The 20865-nt window shown below is 44.6% G+C and overlaps 1 long non-coding RNA gene across 2 annotated transcripts in view; it reads left to right on the top strand.

Annotated features, from left to right (window-relative positions):
- LOC115079556 overlaps window positions 1–20865 on the top strand; it is a 291802-nt gene that overhangs the window by 255480 nt on the left and 15457 nt on the right. For both annotated transcript variants that reach the window (XR_003853321.1, XR_003853322.1), the window contains exon 3: window positions 914–1050. This is a non-coding gene — a long non-coding RNA (uncharacterized LOC115079556). The remainder of the gene's footprint in view (window positions 1–913; window positions 1051–20865) is intronic.

Here is a 20865-nt window from a genome sequence, read left to right as displayed (position 1 = left end):
AAACCTGTGTGTCAGTGCATCCTTTGAGAGAGGGGGAGTGTGTGTATGAGAGAATAAACGTGTGTGTGTATAAGAGAGAAGAAGGTTTGTGCATCCCCCTCACCTTCTCCACTCCTCAATAAATCCATGACAATCTCAGAGTGACTGAAAATCAAAAGTTCCCAGGTACAGAGAGTTGGAGGTTTTTAAATCCTTAACTATTGCATGTTATTTGATTACTTTGCTATTTTTAAATATTTTATTGGTGGTTGGGAAATTTTATAAAAAGTTTTTAAGTTTAAATAAGCTTTTAAATATTAGAGGATCTGTTTATCAGATATTTTGAATTATTTACTCTATGTATTAATATGGTTTTCCTATTATTGATGTTTTATATTTCTTGATTTATTAGTTAGTTTATGAGAAATTGTGATGTTTCTGTTTTTCCATAATTGCACTGAATGTAGAGTTGCGTTTTCCAGTTCAGTACTTGTCATATGTTTTTATTTATACTATGGTCTCTTCTGTTTTTGGCAAGTGTCTGACTCTGCATGTGTGATCGCGGTGAGGTAGCTTGCACGTAGCTTCTGTGCAGGAATCTACTGCAGCTTGGTTTGTTCTTTTTCCATCATAGGGAGTGTATTGGTGTTTTAGGGTCCAGTGTAATATTTGTAATGTTGCCTTTTTATGAGTAAGGTTGCTACTGTTTGACTGCTGGCAGTTCATCCTGTTTTGTTCCAGGAAGTTCACCATTTTGTAACAGTAATTTAATTTATTAGTGGCTTTCCGGGGGCCAAGCCCACAAACAGTGCATGTTACACTAGGGCCTGATACCATGAGAACAAAGTGGATGATCTGAAATGTATGAAAATTAACATAAACGAGGGGAGGAACTAACACGCCTCCTTGTGATTCCTCTCTCCTCCACCCCCAGAGTCCTCAAGTGTCCAGACGTGGTCTGCGGAAAAGTTAGCAACCCTAGGCCGAAGAGAGGCGGGTTCAATGGTCCATACGGCTGAAGACGAGGAAGTGTCCTACACTAGGCAAATGAATGTCTCTCTGACTTATAAGGTTGGTGCAATATTCATATTTCTTTTTTTTAATTATTATTATATTCTTATTTGTCCTGTGTATAAATTCATTTCTTTTCTGGTCAAATAGTCCTAGTAACAATTCAGCATATTCACCTCAGTATAAATCTACAAGTAACGGACACAGAACGAGAAAGACTGCTGAGTATAGCAGTGGGGATTGGGGGTGTTTTCGAGGCAGACCCGAACCACTGAAGGGGAGATAGAGACAAGTTCAATGTACACCCCCCCCCCCCCCCCCAAATCTAGTACCTTTTTTTTTTTTTTTTTTAAATCACCCCTATTGGCACCTTAGTTACTACTTACAAACTTTGTTTATGGGAGGGGGGCTGCTTGCCCTAGGGGTCCTGTATTAGGCTGTTGCCAGTTTAACAAGATTTAGCATTATCCAACCGTGTTCACTCTTGTAATCTTGTTTGCCAGTGACCCTGTATAAAGGTGCTCCTCCCCAAAATTAAAAAAAAAAAAAAATACTACAACACAACCCTAGATGGCTTACAGAAACAGGGATGAAGCCAGGCACCACAGCAGGAGGTGGACAAGGGAGGAGGGAGATTGAAGAGGAAAGGGAAGGGCCTGGCTCCTTTTATTGGCCCGGAGCAATATTTATTCTCTAAACAGCAGAAAATTAGCAACAGCGTAGAACTGCAGGGTGTAATACATAGAAGACAACTTTAATTAGATCATACTACACCTTTCCCGTTATTGTAATCAAGCTGAAAAATGCAGGTAATATTTTGGTTTTCTTTTTTTTTTTTTTCAATTAAGTTAGTAACAGCATTCTTCTCTTCCATATTTGACAGGAAAAAAAAAAATAGATGCAAACCATTTCTCCAAAGCAAGGCAATTAACAATGAAATGAGGCTGTCACAATACTCTACATATCTGTTTTCCTCTCATTTCTTCCTTTGTAATAAGATCTGAAAACTTGTCCAATGCAAGAGTGGCCTGACCTTTTCAATTACAAATCCACGAAGTGATACAGAAATCTGGAGCTACAGGGCCAGATATTAATTTATCATTCCGTATCTGCTGTGACCCCCCCCCCCCCCCCCCATACGCTCCTGAGGTAAAAAGATCATGATTTTCAGATGAGCACAAATTAGGAATTAAAAGCAAAGCAGCTCCAGTTCCACTTTTGGAAGGAAAGCAATATTAACATCAAGAACCTGAAGAAACGGCGCGATTTTGATTCTAAAGGTAAACGGTTATGCAAACAAACAGGCCGAGACAGTAAGGGCGCGTAAGAAAGAGTGCGGCAGTGCCGGGCGCACCCTCGTTTGCCGCGCGCACAGTTTGGATCACATACCGCTCGATGAAGCTCGTCCATGAAGCGGTAGGCGTGCGCAATCCATTTTACCGTATAGAGCGGTATACAGCCACCTATACAGTATCCTGGGTGCGCTGGTACCTGTCATTTCAAATGTCATTCCACCAGGAAAGTGGATGGTTCTCCTACAGACCCCGCTGCCTTGAGCGCCGGCAGCAGCAAGCCCCAGCAGCCAACGATCGGCGGCAGGGAGCGCAACAAAGCACCTGTGTGCGCAGCTCCGATTTTCCTCCTCCCTCGGACGGGCAAGAGAGAGATGAAATTTCACGGGCAAACTTTCCCCCAGCCCCCGCTCACTTGCCCTGGCCGCGGCCACGCAAGCCCCCAGCAGCAGCAGCAGAAGGGCGTCCATGGGTGCCGGTCTCCCGTGCGGGCGCGCTGACAGCTCCGGAGCAGCCCCAGTCCTCTCTCCCCTCCTCCCGAGGCGCGCACCGCGGCTCCCCTGCCTCCCGGGGGCAGCCGGCGGCGAGAGCGGCTTCAGCAGCCCGGGGCGGATCGGGCGCTCCCTATGCGAGGCGGCTCCCAGCAGCCCCCGCCGGCGAAAGTGCATGAACGCATGCCTGTACGTGCAATTTGGGCACTCAAGGCACCAGGCGCATGAACGCACGCCGTGACCTCGGACGTCCAGCCAGGCGCTCAGGTCACAGCGCTCGTTCATGCGCCTTAGTTTCCAGTTAAAGAGACCGTACACAGCTTATTTAATCTGCCCATCCATAACCACTGCTCAGCTGCTAAATCCCTACCACCACCACCACCAGCCTCGTGCTTGTCCCATGCTTTCTTGAATTCAGACACTGTCCTCCTCTCCACCACCTCAACTGGGAGGCTGTTCCGTGCATTCACCATCCTCTCTGTAAAGAAATAGTTCCTTGGATTACTCCTTAGTCTACCCCCTTTCGCCATCATTCAAAGTCTCTTTTCTGTTGCATATACATGCTTAGTTATACAGAATGAAGTTTGGGTATATATTTATTTAATTAAAACATTTATGTCCTGTTTATCCAAAAATGGTGCTGGCTTCCCTTTGCCCTGTCATGTGACAGGAACTACCCAATGGCACTGGTGGCCCCTGTCTCATGATAGGCACAAAGGGTGGCTGGTGCCATTTTGAAAAATGGCAGCCACCAAGTCCTGGCTCCCAGGCTCCCACTAGACCACTAGGGAGAATTTATTGAGTCTGATGGGGGGTTGGGAAGGTTGACTAGGGTGAACTATGGAGGGGCCTGGTTTTGGGGGGGGGGGTTTGTTTGTTTGTTTGTTTTTTAACAAAGAGGAAGGTTTAGAGGTGGAGATGGGGTTTGTAGCCATAGTTTTAGTTTAAAAAATATTACTTTTTGGGGAAACAGATGCCTCCGGGGATGATGGGGGTGGGGACTGCGACAGGGGGGCTCCAGATACCCCTGGGTTCTTTTTTGGTTTTGAAAAAAGCATGCACTATTTTCCAAAACTAAAATTACTTTTAAAAAAAACCAAAATAACACCAAACAAAATGGCATACAAATTAAACAGATTTTGTTTGCTGTGCACATCCCTATTGGTTAATCATTTTCAGTTAGATTCTCAAAGCTCACAAGGAGGTTACAGGTTTGTACCCAGAGAAGCTGAACAGGTTGTAGACGTGAGCATGCAAGCTCATTTTCAAAGGGAAACTCCCATACCCAACAAGGTCTGTAAGTCAGTACCTGTAGAGTTTACATGTGGAAACTCTCCACTAGGAAACACTCATGGAGAGTTAGATTTTAAAAGGTTGTGCATGGGCGTACATGTGCGCATGCTACCCGGGGCACGTACATGTACACCCGATTTTATAACTTAGGCGCGTGCAAGGGGGTGCACAATTGTGCACCTTGCGCGCTGAGCCGCGCAGCCTTCCCCCGTTCTCTCCCAGGCCGCTCAGAAATCGGAGCGGCCTGTGAGGGAACTTCCCTTCCCCCTAACCTGTCCTTCCCACCCCTTCCCCTAACCTTTCTCCCCCCCTAGCCCTACTCTAACCTCCCCACCAAACGTTTTGTTGTACCTTTTGCGCCTGCCTCTGGGCAGGCGCAAGTTACGCGCGCCGGCCGATTGCTGGCACGCGATCTCTGACACACCAGTAAATGGCCGCTGTGCCAGGAGCCGCTGGCCCTGCCCCGCCCCCGGACCACTCACGCCCCGCCTCTCCCCGCCCCTTTTTGCAAGCCCTGGGCTTGCGCGCCGCCGGGCCTTTTGAAAATACGCTTGGCGCGCGTAGCCTTTTGAAAATCCGGCCCTCTGTGTGCATACTTTGCCAGGACAGTCCTGACATTGCCCTGGCTGCAGCACCAGAACCACCCATTTTACACACAGTGGGGGAGGGAAGTAATTTTGAAAGGGGCTTTCTCTGTAGGCAAACACCTATTTATCCACGGAAAGTCCTTTTTATGTCTTCTCCGAGCTCTAAGTTGGTCACTTGAATGTCTCTCGCATTTACAAGGTTGGTGTAATATTCATATTTCTTTTAAAAATTATTAGATTCCCATGTACCCTGTGTATAAATTCATTTCTTTTCTGATCAGATAATCCTCATAACAATTCAGCATGTTCAGCTCATAGATAGCTACAAATAATGCATTATTTTCACAGCCACCGTTCCACTCTGCAAGTGGTGGGGAATCATTGACACTATCAGGAGGATTACTCTGTAATATAATTATGCAGAGAGGTTTTCAGTTCCAAAATTCATGAGACAATGAACAAGTAAGGAACCTCATACCAGTATCTGCTGCCCATCTTTCTGGCTGTCGAGAGAGGTGCATGAGGCATGCTTTTTCCATGAGACTGCCTTTGATTTTCCCAGGATGGGGGGGAGGTATTGTGGATAATGCAAATACCTCCTTCTTCTAGCAGTACCAGAGTGATCTGTACCCTCAAACAGCAGCAACTTATTATAGTTACACAGTTAATGATGGCACTGAAAGACTGACTGGCCCATCCAGCTTGCTTAGTTACTCCTGCCCAGGACCTACCCCAGTTGCCAGCCATAAAGCATGGCAACTTGTAGGATATCACTTCTTATCCAAGATAACTTTTGTCATCTTTCTTCTTGTGCAGATGAACATGCTCGATGCGGTATTTAGATCACACCCAGCAACCCTTCTCTTCCCATGTCTAACCACAGATCTTTGTAATAATCGAAATATCTACAGCTTTGCTGTTGCCCAATCATCCAGCCCCATAGGTCCCAGTGGTGTTTTTAGAGGGTTACCCTCTGGTTGATACAAGGAGTGCACACCCAGCCAGACAGATCCGGCTGGGTGCCTTCCTTGTCACTAGGGACTTCTAATTATCGCCGTTCTTGCAGCCTTCCCTACAGACCCAGTTTCTAGTTAATTCTATCATTGCAGCCCTGTCCCCAGCATCAGTTCTATCCAAGGAGACATTTTTTACCACCCAGCTGTTTGAGAAAACATGGGACAGTCGCAAAAGAAATGAAAACTCAAGGCAAAGGTAGAGGAAAGAGAAAACAGGAACCGGAAATAGAAGGAAAAGAGAGGCTCTCAGCAGCAAATCCTCCTTCTGCCCTGTATCTCTGGTTAAATATATTTGTTCATAAATTGTTCCCTCTCATTAAACAGTTTTTGTGCCCAGTAATTCCCCTTCCCAAGGCAGCATTGCCGAGACACCTTCGAGAATCTTTTCCAGGTCGAGGGGCATCTCTGCTGAGATGCACCTTATATAGCGCAGTTTGTTGGCTGATAGGGGCTACCACACTCCCTGAACCCAAGCACCTGTAGGACTGTCTGGCCCGGGTGAGCCTCAACTCTGTACCGCAATGCCTGAGCCATAGAATCAGACTTCTGGCAGCTTCCAAGACATGAAAATCACCTAAATAAGCCCAATCAAACCAGAATCCAGTAACTTTTGTAATAGCCCAAAAAAATATTAAACAGTGGTTAACTGGCCACACTTTTCAAAATATTTTTTAATATTTTCAAATTTTTTTTATAAGTATGTAGGACCGACGCTAAAACAGCTCACAGCAGAAGAGCTGAACATAAGCTTGGAGGCCACTTTAATTTATTTATGGAAGACAACCAAAAATTCTTAGAAAAGATCAAACTGGTTTGGTATCAGTGTCAAAAAAAATGTCCATAATCAACACTGATAATAAATCATAGATGAGCAAATCAATCCTTTCATGATTTAGTAGATTTCTTATCTCATCCCCCCTCAGCCGCTTCTTCTCCAAGCTGAACAGCCCTAACCTCTTTAGCATTTCCTCATAAGGGAATTATTCCATGCTCTTTATCGTTTTGGTCGCCCTTCTCTGTACTTTTTCCAGTGCAACTGTATCTTTGTTTGAGATGTGGCGACCAGAATTGTACACAGTATTCAAGATGCAGTCTCACCATGAAGCGATACAGAGGCATTATGACATCCTCAGATTTATTTGCTATTCCCTTCCTAATAATTCCTAACATTGCTTTTTTGACTGCCACAGCACACTGAGTGGACAATTTCAATGTAATATCAACTATGACGCCTAGATCTTTTTCCTTGGTGGTAGCTCCTCATATGGAACCTAACATTGTGTAACTACAGCAAGGGTTATTTTTCCCTATATGCATTGTTTTGCACTTGTCCACATTAAATTTCATCTGTCATTTGGATACCCAATCATCCAGTCTCACAAGGCCCTCCTGCAATTTATCACAACTACTCTAAATAATTTTGTGTCATCTGCAAATTTGGTCACCTTACTTGTCATACCCCTTTCCAGATCATTTGTTTTATAATAAATTATTTTTTTGGTTGTTGGTACCATTTGTTTTCCATTGAAGGCAAAGGAGGAAGAAATCCTTGGCCCCCTTGACTTCAATGTAAACAACAAAATGGACCAGGGCTGGAGCCCAGCCCTGAAGCTGAGTCCCAGAACCAAGACCTAGGCCCAGCACCAGAGCCCGACCTAAGGCCGGATCCTGGTCCTGAGGCCTAACTCAAGACCGGGTCCAGTCATTGAGGCCCGAATCTATGCCCAACAAGATCCGGCCAAGGCCAAGCCCCATCACTGTGGCCCAGGCCTGAAGCCTCGGCCTAATGCCAGCACCAGGCTAGGTTTTGTTGCTGAGGCCTAGCCTAAACCCAGGCCAAGATCCAATGGTAATAATCTGACATATTTTCTGGGAGATGAAACCATACATACTCAACATAACAAGTGTCCAATTCATTCTTTTAAAATCCCTTGTTCTCAGGCAGGAAATCCCTTGGGAATGAGCTCTGGGGATTCCTGTGCTATGTAGGACACTCCTTGCATCTGAATCTCCCATGTGCAGATCTGCTTGAATCTCCTCACTCTTCTTCTCCTTCCAGTAGCACTGGCTAGGCACTTCTCCTGACTCCCTTTTAGATTCAGTACCAGGCCAGCACCAACACACCAACTAGGTTTGCTGAAGCAAAACTCCTCCACAGCAAAAAAAAAAAAAAATAATTATATATATATATATATATATATAGCGCAGCAAGAACTCTCATGTTCTAGAAGACTTCTAGAAAACCAATTGTCAATAAATGTAGAATACGCTGGATTTTGCCCCTTGGAGACAAATCCAAAGAGAGGTGAGTTATCATCCCTTGGGAAAAGAGGAAACTCTTCATTCCAACTCTGCTTTCCCAACCATTTTTCCCCCACTCTAGAACTGGGTCACTGTAGTAAACGCAGGATTAAACCATTGTGGTACCTTTCATGGGGGGAATGGTTTAATCCATCCAACTACTCTCACAAATATTCCACCTGTCTTTTTTTTTTTTTTTTTTTTTTACGAGAGACATAGCTTCCATGGGTCCATATACATATATGTATACTATATACACACACACACTTATATTAAGATAGATTAAACAAATAATCATGCGCTTTCAGTACCTTTTATATTTGTTGGAAAAGTATTTTTAGTGCACTATGCGTTCAGTGCCAGGGAAAAGGGAGACAAGAAAAGCTGCCTTGCTTTTCCTCGCGCTTAAGACCAAGGTCACATCTCAGAGGCTGCACACCAGCAGAGCTCTTTTCATCAAGTTTTTAACTAGAAAAATAGTATGCCCATTTCTTTGTAATGCACCTCTGGGCTTTTTTTTTATTATGACTTCATTTCCCCTTGTAATATTGGAACATCTCTATAATTGTAAAAGTGTAATAGAATTTCATTTGCCACTCTGAATGGTCTATGCCATCTTGCTCATTTTCAGTAAAATAATGATTTTTAATGTCCACACATGGCTTCCCGTGACCTTATTCAATCTTTGGCTTGATCAGGAAATATATTGATTCAATTACACGCCGGTGACAAATGAAGTAAAAGAAAGAGGGGGAAAAAAAGGTCAGCCTGTATTTGAAAATGTAAATCTTAGCAATGTCTTTTGGGTTTGTCCAAAAAAAAAAAAAAAAGAAAAGTCATTTCAAAATGCCATTTGTGCCTAATAGTGTGGCGTCCTAGTTACCTCTGTATGCAGAGAGAGAGAAAAGAACGCCGACGTGCCGAGAGCAGACGGCGTCCTTGTATCATTACAAAACCTCTCCTCGCCCCATACTTTGGGGTGGGGTGACCTCCGCCCTGGGGGGGGGGGGGGGGTTAAGCTTTCTTCGTTGCTAGGCAGGTGTCTGAAAGATGCGAGTCGCCATTGGGTCCTGGTTTTTTTTTATTCCCTTACATTTTGCTCTCAAAACAATTAACCCTGGGGGCGTCCTATCTTGCTTGGAACCCTGTGCCTTCTACCGATGTCCCCTCTCGTTCCCTCTGTAGCATAAAAATGTCGATTGTTCATCTAAGCGGGTGGAGATGGGATCCCTCCCCTTCCAGGGAAACAAAAGGATTTGAAAAAAAGAACTACCCTCTCACCCCCCCCCCCTGCCATGCTACCCTCAGAATCCCTAGGTGGGGGTCAATTTAATGTACAAGTTCAGATTGTAAAAATAGTTTGCATTCAGGGCCAGTTGCCTTTGCTCTCGATTTCTGGCAGATTAACCTGAAGGCTGATATTCGGTGCCATTGGTCTGGTTAAGTTCAACCCCCAAGGTAGTTGGATAACTTTTTATGCAGCTCAAGAGATATCTGGCTAGCTTGGGGGAGGGGCGGGGGGGGGCATTGCAGGGCAGAGCCAGCTCTCCGGCCTGGATAAACGCTGAGAACTTTAGGACTCCCAAATAACAGTCCTAAAGTTAGCCGGATAAACTTATAGCAGAGTCCATCCAACAGCACAGATGGGCCACTGAACAGCCCTGCAAAGTTAGGCAGATAAGTTTAGCTTTCTAACTTCAGTACTGTGCCAGTGTCCGAACATGGACCTCGAGGTCTCTCGCTCTGTATTTAGGGAACCCTCTATTGCAAGCAGGGCCAGAAAAGGTCTCCCATTCCTGATACCTAATAATAAATTTGAATGTAATGCTTTTCTTCCTCTTAGGATCCGTAGAACATTAAACGCTGCTCCTTCTCCTTTCTGAAAGCTGCCAAGGAGTCCAGGCACCGAGAATTAGGGTTGCCATTTCAATCAGCTGGGCTGATCTAGTTCTGATTTTGTCCATGGATTACTTAAAGGTTGTATCTGGAACCCCTGCTCCATCCTTTCATCCAGAATTCCTGTGGGAACGGGGGGGGGGGGGGGGATTTATGACACTCACTCCCAGGTTGTTTCCTAACAGAGGGGAAAGTTATACTATTTTAAGACCCTGAGGCTCGGTTTTAGGACACCTTTCAGCAAAAACAACAGCTGCCACAAAGTCTGGTGGTAGTCAGAAATAAATCCTTTACTGAAAGTAGAGTGCACACTGAAAAATAGTGCAATCCATAAAGAAAAGCAAAAAGGCTCCAGATAATTACAGTCACTACAGATCTTCGCAGTAGGGGCTTTCTTCCTCCACTACCCACTAGCACTGAGGAACTCTTAGGAGAATGGGACCCTCTCAGGGTTTCCCCTTATTGGTATCTAGGCCTCTGTAGTTCAGCCATCAAAGTGGAACGCTCTCCTGAACAGAGATGAACTTCTGCTGATCCTCCCTAAGCAGCAGCAGCTCCGAAAGCAGATCTCTCCGTCTGGCAATTCTTACTCTGACTCCAACCAGAAAACCATTCTGCCAACTCTCAAAGGCAAAATTCTTTGGCGAAAATGCAAGCTGCATGGGACTAGTTCCCCTTTCACTGTCCACCGTCCCTTGGACTCCCAGAAAATCTCCCTGCCTCCTGGAAGGCCTGAGGGCTATGAGCTGGGGTTTCAGCCACCTTCCCTGGACGAAAGCGTAAGAAGCCAGAGTGAGCTCATGAGTTCTGTGACATCATACTCCCTGCAGGACACCTCCCACTGAGGAGTGTCAGGGAACACCGCACACCCCTGTTCTCTCCGACCTCACACATTCAAGGTCTGTGAAGCTTCTCGTGTACATAGGAAGGGATGCTTTTTGGACACACTTATGCAATTATGATTTTTCCCCCCCCAAAGGATTACATGTGCATGAATGCAATTGGATTGGCTAAGCCTGTTTGGGTTGGATTGGATGAGGTGTCAATGCTAACAAAATATGAAACGGCACAGCCAAAAAGCAGTTAGGGAATATTCTTACTGTTAACAAATCTCCCTTCAGGGACATCTCCTATTAACTACTTTCCTTCAAGGTTATCTCTAGGAAGACAAGAACATACTCAGCACAGCTAGCTCGCACTGAATTCTACTTTTGGAACTTAAAAAATGCAGAAATACCAGCAGCCCAGGATAGCGGCAGCTAATCAGTACCACCCATAGGAGGAACCAAGTGGTTCTCAACCCTGTGCTGGAGGCATATCTAACCACTCGGGTTTTCAGGATATCTATAAAGAATATGCATGTGACAGATTGTATGCATTAGAGATCTAAGATATCTAAATCCATCTCGTGCCTTTTCATTGTGGCTATCCTGAAAATCAGACTGGATAGGTGAGTCTCCAAGACAGGTTTGAGAACCACAGCACAGCTTTCACTTCCTTATAGATAAAAACAGGTGTATAGCTAGTTTGTTGTTGGTCCCTAGAATCAAAGGATCTAGCAGAAGAAAGGATTGCCACAGAGGTAAAGCAAGGTGGCAAAACATTTTTCAGATATATCAGAGAAAAAAAAAAAAAAAAAAGGAGGCCCAAAGTGGTAATAGTGAAATTGAAAAATGACAAGGAGCACTGTGTGGAGAGAGATGAAGAAATGACAGAAATACCGTATTTTTTCGCTCCATAAGACGCACCTGACCATAAGACGCACCTAGGATTCAGAGGGGTAAAATTAAAAAAAAAAAAAAAATTGTGCTAAACCGGCTCTGCGTCTGGGCGTCTTATGGAGCAAATTAGGGGAGTGCATAGCTTTTTTTTTCCTCCCCATTTTGTTTTCGGGTCTGGGGAGGGCCATTTCGGTCCACTCCCCAGATCAGAAAACTTTTCTTTCTCTGGGATCCCCTCCCCCCCCCCCCCCAAAAAAAAACCCCCATCCCAACCCTTTAACAACCCCCACCCTCCTGACTCCCCCAAGACCTGCTGACTTAATTTACCGCAACCCCCCACCCTCCTGACTCCCCCAAGACCTGCCGACTTAATTTACCACAACCCCCACCCTCCTGACCCCCCCCAAGACCTGCCGACTTAATTTACCGCAACCCCCCACCCTCCTGACCCCCCCCAAGACCTGCCGACTTAATTTACCGCAACCCCCCATCCTCCTGACCCCCCAAGACATGCCGACTTAATTTACCGCAACCCCCCCCAAGACCTGCCGACTTAATTGACCGCAACCCCCCACCCTCCTGACCCCCCCAAGACCTGCCAAACGTCCCTGGTGGTCCAGCGGGGATCCAGGAGCGGTCCGGGAACGATCTCCAGGGCGTGGGCCGTCGGCTGCCAGTAATCAAAATGGTGCCGACGGCCCTTTGCCCTCACTATGTCACTGGGACCGACCGCTGGATTGGTCGGTCTCAGTGACATAGTGAGGGCAAAGGGCCGTCGGCGCCATTTTGATTACTGGCAGCCGGCGGCCCACGCCCTGGAGATCGTTCCCGGACCGCTCCTGGACCCCCGCTGGACCACCAGGGACGTTTGGCAGGTCTTGGGGGGGTCAGGAGGGTGGGGGGTTGCGGTAAATTAAGTCGGCAGGTCTTGGGGGGGAGTCAGGAGGGTGGGGGGTTGCGGTAAATTAAGTCGGCAGGTCTTGGGGGGGGGGTTGCGGTAAATTAAGTCGGCAGGTCTTGGGGGAGTTGGGGGGGGGGTTGTTAGATTTTTGTTTGTTTTTTTTTATATTCGCTCCATAAGACGCACATACATTTTCCCCCCACTTTTGGGGGAAAAAAAGTGCGTCTTATGGAGCGAAAAATACGGTAATAAACAAATACTTCAGTTCAGTGTTCATTAAAGACCCTGGAGAAGGACCGTTGCTGGTTGACAAGACCATTGATAGGGATAGGGTAGATGAAAGTGTTTACTGAAGAGAATGTATGGGAAGAGCTAGGAAAACGAAAAGTGGACAAGGCCATGGGGCCTGATGAGGTTCATCCCAAGATACTGAGGGAGCTCAGAGATAAGCTGGCGGGTCCACTGAATGACCTGTTCAATAGATCCCTGGAAACGGGAGTGGTGCCGCGTGACTGGAGAAGAGCGGTGGTGGTCCCGCTTCACAAGAGTGGTAGCAGAGAGGTGATTGGAAACTGCAGGCCGGTTAGCCTCAGCTCAATGGTTGGAAAATTAATGGCGACTCTGCTGAAGGAAAGGATAGTGAGCTATCTACAATCAGGAGGGCTGCTGGACCTGAGGCAGCATGGTTTCACCAGGGGAGGGTCCTGTCAGAGAAATCTGATTGATTTTTTTTTTTGATTGAGTGACTAAAGAATTGGATCAAGGAAGAGCACTCAATGTGATCGACTTGGATTTGAGCAAAGCTTTTGATACGGTTCCATATAATAGGCTTGTGAATAAAATGAGAAGCTTGGGAGTGAGTGCCAATGTGGTGGTCTGGATTACAAACCGGTTGATGGATAGAAGAGAGTGTGTAATGGTAAATGGAACCTACTCTGAAGAGAGAACACTGTTAAGCGGAGTGCCATAAGGATCGGTGTTGGGACCGGTTCTGTTCAATATCTTTGTGAGTGACATTGTGGAAGGGATAGAAGGTAAAGTTTGTCTATTTGCGGATGATACTAAGATCTGCAACAGAGTGGACACGCCGGAAAGAGTAGAGAGAATGAAACATGATTTAAGAAAGCTTGAACAGTGGTCGAAGATATGGCAGCTGGAATTCAATGCCAAGAAGTGCAGAGTCATGCATCCGGGGTGCAGTAATGCAAAAGAGCTGTATGTAATGGAAGGTGAAAAAATGTTGTGCACAGAGCAAGAGCGGGACCTTGGGGTGATAGTGTCTAGCGATCTGAAGACAGCGAAGCAATGTGACAAGGCGATAGCTAGAGCCAGAAGAATGCTGGACTGCATAGAGAGAGGCACCAGCACATGTAGCTTTCCTTTATGTACCCTTACGGAGACTGGAGTACTGTTAATTAATTGACCACCCATATGCTAATAGTTATAATCATCAGTTCATTCTTGGTGTATATTCACTTTGAAATGTGACCAATAAATATACATTTCACAACATAGTGAACACTTATCTGTGTGAAATTTCCATGTGTGCACCAGGAGATATAGCTTCAAAGAATTTTCCAAACATGTCAGGGGATAATCGTCACTTTTTAACCTGACATTGCAGTGTTTCGGAAGGGTGAATACCTTCCTTCCTCAGGGGTGACTGTAAATGTTCTATGAAGGACAGTATAGCCCGGGTTTTTTATTCTGAAAGACAGTGGGATTTAAAGGAGAGACAATGGTGTTATGAAGGAGGCTGGTGAGAGCCTTGGAATCTTCTTCCTCGATATACATATGAAAAAGATCGCTGCCGGCAATCAGAATAAAAAAAACTGGCGGCCGCACACGCAGGAAGGAGAGGCCATGCTAAGGTACAAGTGGATGCAACATTGGCCCAAAGGAGAAGAGCAGCACAGCCCAGAGCAACGTCAGCCCCCGCAGCCAATGGGACTCCTTTCTCCAGGAGTGAGGGTTGTAGGAAAAGGAGGCTGCTGCTGCCGCTAGTTGCTCTTCAGTGGGGGGGAGGGGGGAGAGAGAGTGAGCAAGCGAGCAAGTATGTTTGAGACCCTGTGTGTGTGTGTGTGTGTGTGAGAGAGAGAGAGACAGTGACCACAGTGTGTGATTGAGAATCTGTATATGTAAGTGAGAGAGAGCATGTGTGTATGTGTGTGATTGAGAGAGAGAGAGCGAGCGAGCATGTGTGTGTCTGTGTGTAACTGAGAGCCTATGTAAGTGAGAGAGACGTGTGCGACAGAGAAAGGAGAAAGTTGTTAGCAACCCCCACCCCTCCTCTCCTCCTGCTAATTGACAAGAATTTCAAGCCACCTGCAAATTCAATGCTCCCAGGTATGGAGAGCAGAGCATATTTTTAATTATTGGGTCTTTGTGTCTGCTGTTTTGAAGTATTTTATTGCTGTCTATACATTTTTTATATACGTTTTTAGTTATTGGATATTCCATTCATCAGCTGTTTTTGAAATCTGTTCATTTTATTAGTATGGTTTTACTGCTATTGATTTTATATTTCTTGATTTTATTTTATGAGCACTGGTGTTTCTCTTTTTCCTTTGTTGCACTGTATACAGAGTCTCTGGCTTGTTGCAGTTCAGTTTTTGTCTGCACGTTTTTAGTTATGCTTTATGGTCTCTTTATTCTTTGTTAGGTGTAGGTCTGCACATGTGACTGAGGTGAGTTATTCTGCTGGCATGTAGTCTGTGTAAGGCGCTATAGCCGCCTGGCTTGGTCCGTTTTCCTAATAGAAGTATTGGAGTTTTAAGGCCTGGTGTAATATTTTCAGTGTTGCCTTTTCTTAGGTAAGGTGGTTACTGTTTGAGTGCTGGAAGTTGGTGCTGTTCTGGTATGGGAGGTTGTACTATTTGTTCAGACAGAGTACTCTTATCGTTCCCTTATGTCATTCTTAACAATAAAAGTAATTCAGGGCCTTTTTTTATTTCCTCCATGGATTGTAATAAGCAGTGTGTCACACATGTGAGCGATGTCCATCACTTGTGTCGCGATGGGAAAAAAGTTGAAAATCACTGCTCTAGCAAGTTAGGCACAGAGAAAAATTGGAGAAATTATGTTTTCAAAAACATTTTACAGTGTTATGGGGCAAGTCTTTTTTTTTTTTTGTTTTTTTTTGTTTAAATGCATGAAGGCCACAAAGGACCTGATTTTTTTTTCCCCTGAGAGAAACAGAATAGGCGAAAAGATGTAATATTAGCAAATCAAGGCCAGTGTTCTACGAAACACAACCTGACCTAGTGGGAGATCTGGAAACTGAGATGTTAATATATCTGGCTCTAAAGCACAACTCTGTGCAATCTGTAGAAGAACGTTGCATGTACTTCCATATGCATTTAGCTGATTATAGGAAAAGATATTTCCCATCTGTTTTTGTCATTTTGGTGAGTTATTTTTTTCTTGTTGACTCATTTGTGCATAACAGCTTGGTACTTTTACAGTATACTATTGACGGTGGAGAACTGAAGTCTGAACTTCTCCTTGAGGACACGGATACTATTCAACTGGGGAAAGAATGTACATTAAGGCCCTTGTTCTTGCAAAATAGCAAGGCTAGCACTGTGAAACAAGGAGAAATAAAACTTCCTTCACTGCAGAACAACAACGCCAAGCTCCATATTGATTGCTCTTGTTCAATAAACATCTTAGTTTCAACAGCAAGTTAGCAATGCTACCGTCTAGCTCCAATATTCGCCCTAGCTAACCACTTTACTAATGTATGCTGTTTACCGCCTTCACTTTGCTTCTTTCAGACACTGTTAAAATGCTAATCCCTGCCTAAAGCCTAAATTGTATCTAAGTGAAACTTTTTTTTTTTTTAACGAGTTCCCAGAATATCTCGCCCCAGACTTCGCTAGACCATCACCGTGTGTCTCTTATATCCTAATCATGTCAAATGATCATGATCAAAAGATGTCCAGCTATAATCAATTTAGGGTTTTTTCTTTATTATTATTACTACTTTTCCCATCAATAGCTTGTCTTTGTTTTGTTTTACTTCTGTGATTAACAGTGGCAATCTCAAAAGCCCTTTAGGTCAGTCTGTGAAAAAAATGCATTCAAAATATATTTTAATCAAAGTATACTTCATACTGGAAAGAACAGATGGAAAGACAAGGGTAGTCAACTGATTGTGAAGAACTGACATAAATGAAGAATGCAAAAATATCCAACCTCACCCCTTCAACTCATTGTGATAATTACAGCAATAAATGTTGAAATGACTTTAGACATAGTTCTCAGCAGATGCAGGGCAATGCTTTACTATCTTACCTAGTCAAGCAGCTACCTATCTATTGCACCTCAAATACAGTAGATATGACGAACTGCAAGGGACTGCAAAAGGAATACTGGACATCTGTGCCTGCGCCTAAAGTTATCAACTGACTTTGTGGCATTGGGGCCAGGCCAAGTCAATCTTGATTTGTCTCAGTGGATTTGTGGATCTGAAGAAATGGTTTACTTAGAGAACCTGGAATGAGTCCATGGGTACAGTAGGATAGAACCTGTCCCTGGCAATATGGAGCCAGTTGGTAGTCCTTCACCTATCTCAGGTTCATTATGAGGCTGAATGAGTTTATTATTTCAATACAGACACTAAAGTGCAAAAGAAAAAGAAAATAAGTCTTTGTCTGTGCTGAACTCATGCATTCCCTTTTCTCCTACCATTTCATCTACTTCGGGTAGCACTTTCATGGTGAGACCGCACCTTGAATACTGTGTACAATTCTGGTCGCCGCATCTCAAAAAAGATATAATTGCGATGGAGAAGGTACAGAGAAGGGCTACCAAAATGATAAAGGGAATGGAACAACTCCCCTATGAGGAAAGACTGAAGAGGTTAGGACTTTTCAGCTTGGAGAAGAGACGACTGAGGGGGGGATATGATAGAGGTGTTTAAAATCATGAGAGGTCTAGAACGGGTAGATGTGAATTGGTTATTTACTCTTTCGGATAGTAGAAAGACTAGGGGGCACTCCATGAAGTTAGCATGGGGCACATTTAAAACTAATCGGAGAAAGTTCTTTTTTACTCAACGCACAATTAAACTCTGGAATTTGTTGCCAGAGAATGTGGTTCGTGCAGTTAGTATAGCTGTGTTTAAAAAAGGATTGGATAAGTTCTTGGAGGAGAAGTCCATTACCTGCTATTAAGTTCACTTAGAGAATAGCCACTGCCATTAGCAATGGTTACATGGAATAGACTTAGTTTTTGGGTACTTGCCAGGTTCTTATGGCCTGGATTGGCCACTGTTGGAAACAGGATGCTGGGCTTGATGGACCCTTGGTCTGACCCAGTATGGCATTTTCTTATGTTCTTATGTTCTTATTTTAAATCAGGTTTAGAGCCTGCCCAGGTGAATATAAGAACATAAGAAATGTGATACTGGGTTAGACCAAGGGTCCATCAAGCCCAGCATCCTGTCTCCAACGGTAGCCAGTCCAGGTCACAAGTACCTGGCAAAAGCTAAAAGACAGAAAAATAGATCCAATTCTTCTTGCTCATTTCATGGTATAAAGCAGCGGCTTTCCCAAGTCTACATGTTTAATGATGGTTTATGGACTTTTCCTCCAGGAACCTATCCAAACCTTTTTTGAACCCAGATATGCTAACTGCTTTCACCATATTCTCTGGCATAGTTTAATTTTGCACGAAGCGAAAAATACTTTCTCCAATTTGTTTTGAATAGTACAATTAGATGTTACCTGCTAACTATCTTTTCTCGAGTCCTGGCAGACCAGTGAACCTGTGGGATTCTCCCTCCCACCAGCGGATGGGGGCAGATTATGAAAGCATTACCACCATATAGCTGGCCCAGCAGAGGGGAAGTCAATAGTCTCTTGCCAAAATGTGGCCTGTAATAGTTTCCTTTATCTTTTATTTTTCTGTAATCTAAGGAGAGATCAGCTCGTCACTTGGCCTGCTCCTTTATCTGTCTCATCTGTCCCCAGGGTGTGTACCCCCATGATTCCTTGGAATGCCATTCCCTACTTCCTGTAGTAAGAGAGTCCACAAACAAAATACTAAAGGGAAGAAAAGAGAAATATGTATATATATTATGCAAAAAGTAAAGAAAAACAAGTAGGAGAGCAACCTCCCTTCACATCACACAGTGCTTCCTTGCTTGATTGACTAACTTGCCTGTCTGGTTACCTGACTGCCCTTACTTATTTTACCTTTGGGCAGGATCTAGACTGGTCTGTCAAGACTCGAGGAAAGCTAATTAGCAGGTAAGATCTAATAGAACCTTCCTCTTCATCCTGCCAGACCAGTGAACCTGTAGGATATACCTACGCTGTTCTTATTCTGGGTGGTATCCCTAGAACTGTCTCTAGAACCCCCATAGCAAATTTTATCTCCTTCTCATAGAGGTGCAACCTATAATGTTTCATAAATGTGTGCACGGAAGCCCACATAGCTGCCCTCCATATCTCCCTGGGAGTGACTGCCCTGTATTCTGCCCACATTGCCTGCGCTCTTGTGGAATGAATCTCGGCAATATAAGGGCTTGCTTGAAATGAAATTCAGATATGACTTCTGGGAGGAAGGCTACTACTGGTCTGATTATCACCTTCTCTTTTCAAAAAGACAGGTAAGGATCCCTGTAAGATAATGCTTGTGTCTCAGAGATCCTCCTTGCTGAGCAAACTGCTACTAGCATTTCTGTCTTTAGTGTCAGGTCTTTCATGGAAGCTCCCTTGATGGGTTTGAATGGTGTCTTGTCTTGCGCTTTTAATATAAGATTCAAGTCCCATGGTGATACAATGATCTTTTGAGGTGGTCTCACTTGCTTTGCTCCCCTTAGGAAGTGCACCATATTTGGGTGGGTGGCAATAAAGATCCCTCTAAATGGTCCTTTTGAATATGCATTTGCCGCCACTTGCACCCTTAATGTATTTACTGCTAGTCCCTTGTCCAGACCTTCCTGTAAGAACTGTAGAATTGATGTTATCTCCTTCTTCCTCAGAGACAACTTTCTACCTTTGCACCAAACTTCAAACATGCTCTAGATGCAGCTATATGTGAAGGAGGTAATACTCTTTCTGGCCTTCATAAGCATTGAGATTACCTGACTTTAAGTACCCTCTTCTGCTCCTTTCAGTAGTCATACCATAAGAATTTCTCTGAATTTTCCATCATCACTGGTCCCTGCCTGAGGAGTGCTGTTATTCCTCTGAATCTGATTGGTTCTGCCCTCTTCAATCTTACCAGGGCTGTGTACCAGGGTAACCTTGACCAGTTTGGTGCTACAAACACAACCTATCCTGGATATTGCAAGATTTTCCTGATCACCTTGCTTAGCATTGGCCAAGGAGGGAATATGTACGACATCTGAACTACTAGCCAGGACTGGTATAACGCATCTATCCCCTTGGATCCCCATTCTTTCCTTTGGCTGAACTGTCTAGCCTTGGTGTTTCTTCTTGTGGCCATCAGGTCGTACTGGGGTGCCCCCCATGACCTCACTATAAGCGTGAACTCTTCCTCTGCCAGCTTCCATTCTCCTGAGTCTAGCAACGTTGGCTGGGGAAGTCTGCCCAGAAATTGTCCATTCCTGCTATGTGAACTGAAGAGATGTCCAGAAAATGCCTCTCTGCCATTTCCATTATCAGGGCTGACTCTATTGCCAGGGCTGCACTTTTTTGTGCCCCCTTGTTTATTCACATAAGCCACCACCGTGGCATTGTCCGAATGGATCTGCACCACCCTCTTCTGAGGCTGTTACTGAAAGTGGCCTAGAGCCAGCCTGATCGCTCTTAACTCCAGGACATTTGTGGACTTCTTGATGTGGCCAGACTCTCTGGGCCACCTATATGGTGATGACATCAGAAAGGAAGCTTTCATACTCTGTCCCCATCTGCTGGTAGAAGGGAGAATCCCACCGGTTCACTGGTTTGGCAGGATGAAGAGGACGTGCCATCTAGTAGCTTCATGAAGTAACCCCTAGTCCTAGTACTATTTGAAAGGGTAAAAATATCATTCCCTCTTTACCCACTTAAGGTACCCACAAAAGGTACCGCAGAGATTTCAAGTTACATATATCGAGAAGTTCTACATTGAATGGATTATTTCTGCTGCCGAGAGCATCCATTTTGTGTCAGCACTTGCAGAAGTAGCTGTCCATGAAAAGAACCACCTTCAAAGATGGCATAGTTTGTTCGAATGGTATCACCCAGTTAAAGGGCATGTCCTCTAGGTTGGCTTGAAGGAGAAGGCCCTCCCTTTGAATTAGTTAGAAGTACTAGAACACAGCTGAATTTTGGTGCTAGCACTCCCCTCATCCTTAATTCATAAAATGGCTTTTTTAACTGCCTTATAAAATCAGCTTGTGAGGGAGTCTATAGGAAACTCC

This window comes from Rhinatrema bivittatum, chromosome 17, assembly GCF_901001135.1.
Source record: "Rhinatrema bivittatum chromosome 17, aRhiBiv1.1, whole genome shotgun sequence".
NCBI lineage: Eukaryota > Metazoa > Chordata > Amphibia > Gymnophiona > Rhinatrematidae > Rhinatrema > Rhinatrema bivittatum.
Note: the sequence above shows the minus strand (reverse complement) of the source record. Positions and strands in the feature narration are given on the sequence as shown.